A 7,386-nucleotide genomic window follows, 5' to 3' on the forward strand; every position below is an offset into this window, starting at 1 on the left:
TATATATATAGGATAGTATATGAGAAGACCACGTAAAAACACCGAAGAATATAAGAAAACTAAAAAAGAACTAAAAGAATTATATGTAAAAGCAAATATATTACTTGAAGATTTAAAAATAACTAATTCTAAAAAAGAAATAACTAAATATTTAGATTACATATTTCTTGAAGCTAGAAGGTTAGAACAAAAATTAGTAAAACATCTTAAAGAAAGAAACATCCCACTAAAACATACTTTATGAAGCGTATGCCCTGCTTTTGGAGTGTAAGATTTCATAATCATTTAAGATATCAACATATAGAAGATAAGAAAAGACTAATAAGAATAAAGAAATCTATAGAAGCTTATATATATATATATGAAAACGAATTTTTTGTACCAAAAACTAACTATTTTGAAAAAACTATAATCAACGAAGAATATATAAATGCCTTAAAATGGGAAGTACACGGAATTGAAAGTGACATAGAATACATAAATAAAAGAATAATATATTTTTATGAATGTTATAAAGCAACTACCTTAGGATAAAAACAACAAATAGTAAAAATAGCTTCATCAAAGAATATAGACTATCTAGATTTACAGATCCAAATAGAAAAGAGATTCCAAAGAATAAAACCAGATAATACTATTAAGTGTAATTTCGGAAACGGAAGTCATAGTTTACATACAGAAGATCCTCAATATAATACCTAATAGACCTTATAATTAATCTCAGCGAAAAATTAAAAGAATCAAATAATAAAATTATAAAGATATTAAGTGAACAAGAAGAAATACAAAATAAGCAAAAACAACTTTTTAGCAAAATAGAAAATAATTTAGACTATTTAAAAGAACAAGGAATAGACTTAAATAAAAAATTAAATGAATTAAGAAATAAACCTAAAGAAGAAATTAGTAATATATTAATAATAAAAATACAAGAATTAAAGACAGAATTAGAATCAATAAAAGAAATAGTTCTTTCATGATAGAATCAGAAATCTATAAAGAAGCAACAAAATTAATAGAAAAAAGAATAGCCATCCCACCAGATTATAAAGAATTTAATCCATCTTCAAAATCAGACCAAGTTATTATACAACAGAATAATATAATAATATCACTTTTATTATTACTAAATAACAAGACAGATAAAAACTATAGAGAAAAATCGGAAAGTAAGAATATAGATACAACTGGAATAGGAGAACTAATAGAAAAGCTAAATAAAATAGAAATTACTCCTCAAAAAGAAAAAATAATTAAAAAGCAGAAAAAATGGACATTTTTCCAACTAGATCAAGAGAAGACAGACCTAGACCAAGCTATTCTAAAAACATGATAAGTAATAACTTTATATCAAGAATATTAAATAGAAAGACAAAAGAAGAAAATAATCAACAATTAGGAGAAATAATAGATACAGATAAAGATATACAAATCTTTCAACAAAATCAATTAAATCTATTAAATCCAAAAGTATTATACAATACAAATTCAAAATCACAACTATATAGACACTATAGAGAAGAACAATTATCAGTATTAGGAAAAAGTTCAGTATCGTTACCACTAATAAACGCTGAATCTATAAAAGAAATACAATATGTTAAAAAAGATCTAATGCATATAGGATTAATAGTTATAGGAATAAAAGGATTAACCAGAAAAAACTTAGGAACAAAGACATTAATTACAATATACGATAATAGATGGTCAGACATAAAAAAGGCAATTATAGGATTAATAGAAGTAGATATGACTAATAATGGAGGAATTTTCTACATAAGTCCAGACTTTATGATGAATCTAAAAAAATTTGGAACCCAAATAAGAATAGGAATACAAACTAAAGGATATGAAGAAATGCATAGTGGAAAAAATTTATTAATGTGTGTAGGATTTCTAGGAAAAATGACTGATAATAGTAATACTAGATTTAAATTACAAATAAAAGACGTAGTAGAAGTAATGGGAAATAAAGGGATAAAACTAATAAAACCAATAAAAATAGACCCTGAAGAATATGCAGGATTAGAATGGAAATTAGGAGACTTTAAAGAAAAAGAAGCATTAACTCCAGATGCTCATTTAATATATACAAATTCTAAAGGAGAACCTTCAATTAGATTTACAGATTATAATTATGAAGTCCAAAAAGACTTTGAAGAAGAAAGCGTTGTAGAAGAAATGCCTTTAGAAGGAATGAATATGGAAATAACATTAGAAGAAGAATTTGCAGTAGACTTGGCAATAGAAAAAGCTAAAGAAATAAACAGAAATAACAGAAGTACATTATTTACATGTTAAGGATGTAAACTAAAAGACCTAAACTTAAAACAAACAATATCTCATTTTAAAAAATGTGAACAAAGAATTGATAATAAAGGATATAGATTAGAAAAGAATTTACAAGATAAATTAGATAAAAGCAATAATATAATGACACAAATACAAGACGATGATAGCGAGATATCTGAGTTAGAATCTATACTTAGTCAGAAAGAATTAATGGAAACAGCTAGTTCTAGTAGTCCATTTCAAAGAACAAATGAACAAGGACATACTGCAGATAATAGCACAGGAAATATACCACGAAGAAGGGTATATAGACAAGGAGATACTCCAATAACAGAAATTAGACCTATGGGAAAAAGAATGCCTATAGAAGAACCAATAGTACTCCAAGAAGGAGGAAGTAAAGGAAAAATTTTAAATATAGCAGCACATGATCCACAAAGATGGAACTCAGTAATAGACTTATGGAAAGGAATAGTAGTAGCAGATTTCATAAAAAATTATACAGAAACTGATGCAGAAACTATGTATAAATATTTAGAAACTTTTTTAGGAGAATCAACTAAAGCTTTATGGGAAGCTTATAAAGTAGAATTCCCATCAGAATTTCAATACTTAGTATCATTAGGACCTAACCCATATAATTTTACAAATAAAAAACATACCTTAATAACAGGAGAAGACCCAAATAGTGGATTAATAGCTTTACAAAGAAATGCAGTAATAAAATTAGAACAATTAAGTATAAGTAATAGATATAAAAAAGGATATTTTCTTAGAAAATCGTCAGCAAGAAAACCATATCTAAATAGAGATAGACATGTTAGAAAATATAGAACAGATAGAAATTATAAAAATAAGTTAGAATGCTTTACATGTGGAAGTATAGAACATTTAGCAAATACTTGTCCCAAAAGATATAATGCTAAAACTAGAAATGCTCAATTAGTAGAGCAATTTAATGAAGCATTATTAAATGTAGATGAATATATGTCAGATAATGAAAGTATTTACTCTATAGTAAGTATTAATATAGACGAAAATAGCAAAGAAGAAGATTCTTCTACTTCAGAAGGAGAAGAATTAATTAATGAAATAGGAATAGAAGACTTAGATATAGATAATTTAAAAATAAATTTTATGAATATAGCAGAATGTGAACATAATTTTGAAAAGGATACAGGATTAGATAGCAATCCATGTAATTGGTGTAAATGGTATCCGAGTAAACATAAAAGAGCTAAATGTAATAAATGTTTTATAGAAGGATGTATAAGTTGTATAGAAACACAATTAGGAATAATAACTCAGAAAAGAAAAGAAATATATACAAATGAACCTTTAATAAATTTAAAAGTATTGGTATTAGAAGCAAAAATAAAAGAATTAGAAGAAAGAATAGTAAGATTAGAAAAAGGAAAAAATATAGAACAAGAACAACCAGTAGATAATCAAGAATTGATGAATGAAGAATCTAATACTTTAATATGTAATGAAGACAAAAATATAAATACTGTTAAAATATTAGCAAAACTCCAAATTGGAAAGTATGAAATAGAGACTTTAGCATTAATAGATTCAGGATGTACCAAAAGTATTTTAAATAAAAAAATTGTACCATCAGAACTAATAAAAACTTTAGAAAAATCACTTGCAAGCAATGCAAATGGATGGAACACATAACATATACAAACACTACATAGATAAAGCACAAATAAGTTTCTTAAATACTTGTTCAAAATTTTATAAACCCACCTACAAAATGGATAAAATATGGGTAAGAGATTTAGATATAAGAGTAGATTTTGTGTTAGGATTAGATTTCATACTATGTAATAAAGGAGGAACTTTAATAACTAGAGACGGAATAATTTTTATGAAAAATACTACTTATACTTCAGTTTTAACTAATAAAATTGATACTAAAATAAGACATCAAGAAAAATGTTGTGAAAACTGTGAAAATAATATAGAATGTACTAAAAATAATGGTAATATATTATATGAAAATATACTAGAAATAGAAGAAGAAGACGAAATAATTAATAAAAATTATGTTTTAATAAAAATGGAAACAGAACTATATAACTTTAAGACAGGAATACAAAGAATAGGGGAAATAAAAAATCAGCAAGACCTAGATAATATAGTAAAAATCTTAGATCAAATAGAAATAATAGGAGAAAAGCCCTTAAAATATTGGGAAAATAATCATGAAGTATGTAAATTAGATATAATAAACCCAGAATATGTAATAAAGACAACCTCAATAGAAGCTACAAATCAGGATCAAGAAGATTTTAAAATACAAATTAAAGAATTATTAGACTTAGGAGTAATAAGAAGATCTACTTCAAAACATAGATCAACAGCATTTATGGTAAGAAACCATAGTGAAATAATTAGAGGAAAGGCTAGAATGGTTATAAATTATAAAAGATTAAATGATAATACTAGAACAGATGGATATAAACTACCAGATAAAACAGAATTAATAAATAGAATACAAGGAAAAACAATTTTTAGTAAATTTGATTGTAAATCAGGATACTGGCAAATAAAAATGCACCCAGACAGTATAGAATGGACAGCTTTTAACTGTCCTGAAGGACATTTCGAATGGTTAGTAATGCCATTTGGGTTAAAAACAGCACCTCCAATTTTCCAAAGAAAAATGGATAAAATATTTGGAGAATATAAAAAATTTGTTTTAGTATATGTAGATGATATTTTAGTATTTAGTAGAAATATAAAAGAACACTTAGGACATTTACAAACAGTTTTCAGACTATTTGTTAATAATGGAATAATAATTAGTAAGAAGAAAATGGAATTATGTAAAAATTATATAAATTTTTTAGGAATTGTTTTAGGAGAAGGAAAAGTCAAGTTACAACCTCATATAGCTAAAAAAGCTCTAGATATGCCAGACAAATTAAATAATTTAAAGGATTTACAAAAATTCTTAGGAATAATAAATTATGCTAGACCTTTTATTAAAGACTTAGGAAAAATAGCAGGACCTTTATATTCTAAGACTGGAACTAAAGGACAAAGAAACTTCAATATTGAAGATATAAAATTAGTACAAAAAATAAAAGAAAGAATAAAAAACATTCCTGATATAAATATGCCACTAGAAACAGATTATTTAATAATAGAAACAGACGGAAGCTTTGAAGGTTGGGGTGCAGTATTAAAATCAAGACCACATAAATATAGTACTAAACAAGAAGAAAAAATATGCGCGTATCAAAGTGGAAAATTTAGAGAAAAAGGTAAAAGGCTAGTATAGATGTTGAAATTTTAGCTGTAATATATGGTTTAAATAGTTTCAGAATTTATATTTTAAATAAACCAGAAATATTAATAAGAACAGACTGTGAAGCAATAGTAAAGTTTCATCAAAAAATTAATGATAAAACTAGCAGTAGGAGAAGATGGTTAAATTTTTTAGATACCATATCTATTTACCATTCTATAGTCTTTGAGCATATAAAAGGAAATGATAATAATATTGCAGATCAATTAAGTAGATTACTAATTAAAGTTTAAATTTTACAGAATGAGACCTCTACTATCAGACAAAGGTAAAAGGGTTCAACCTTCAACCTCAGGTTTGACAGACTCTTATAAACAGACAATGTTAGCCAATTTACATTTTAAATCATTAGATAAGATTGATGATGTTAAAATAGAAAGAATGCAATTTGGACAACAAAACTTAATTGCATATGGGCCGTCCAACTGGACATTTAGACATTTACCTAACTGTCAATTAGATAAACAACAGACATGTCTTATAGATAACATATGGATAGCACATAATAAAAAAGACACTAAATATATAATTGCTGTTCTAAATGCTTTAGGATATTATTTTACTAGTAAAAATAAAGAAAATAAATTTAAATATTATGTAGTAATTCATGGTAAGACAAACGGTGTTTTTCAAACATGGATAGAAGTTTTAGATTCGATCAAAGATTTCCATAAACCTCTTTTCAAAGGTTTTAATGATTTTACAGAAGCTTTAGAGGAATATTAGGACCAAATTATTATATTTCTCCAGCTCTCAGACAAAACCCAGAAAAAATTCCCCAATATAACATCCAAAAAGATACAGACAAAGTCATATTTTGTGACCATTGCTCATCCATGACTGAAGCATTCAAAAGGCTGAATTTGAAAAATGAGGCCTTAATGGAAGAAAATGCCAAGCTCAGGGAAAGACTCAACAAATTGGAAAGCAAAGGTAAGAATACACAAACTCAGATAGATACACAGGGTTCTCCATCCCAAACTAAAATGGATGAGATGGGTGTGCATTCCCCACTGAATGCTAAGAAATCCACTGTATCGGATGATGATACAGCTAGTCCGGTTCAAACGGTGACCGGTAAAGACTTCTCAAATCCGTTAATGGCTGTCACTTTGTCAAAAAGTGAAAAAGATGAAGGATCATCTTTCAGAAGAAAATTACCAATTTCATTTAACCAGACAATTAGACAAAAAGTTAAAAAAGCCCAAAAAAATAAAGAATTAGAATTCCTAATAACCCAAACTGTAGAAAAACTACTCAAACAAAAACAAGAAAAAGACAAGCATATAAACCCAAGCCCAATACAAAGCCCAAGACAAGTTTCTACTCCTAGCCCAAATGATTCCGATAATTTTGTAGACTCAATGCAATTTGCCCAAGACCCAAATGATGATGATTCAGGAATGAGTTTCGATAATCTTTCGTTTGTTTCTTTTAAATCGTTTGTTTCTTTTAAATTGTAAAATCCTATTCAGTACTCCTTCACCCTTCTCGTTCTATTAAGTAATAATCACTCTAGTTTCTAGTTTAAACTTCCCTTAAAATTTATACTTTTTTTTTTTTATGAATCTATTGATACCGTTCATCTCTTTCCCTTAGCCTTTTGTTCTTACGAATGATCTTCTTTAACCCCACCCCGGAATTGGTTATTCATCGTTCTTCTTAGAACATTTAACCTGACATTGTCCTAGGAATTTACAGGTTAATCCATCGATATTCTTAAGAGGCTAAGAGACTAATATATATATATATATATATATATATATATATATATA

This window comes from Solanum pennellii, chromosome 5 (genome assembly GCF_001406875.1).
Source record: "Solanum pennellii chromosome 5, SPENNV200".
Classification (NCBI taxonomy): Eukaryota; Viridiplantae; Streptophyta; class Magnoliopsida; order Solanales; family Solanaceae; genus Solanum; species Solanum pennellii.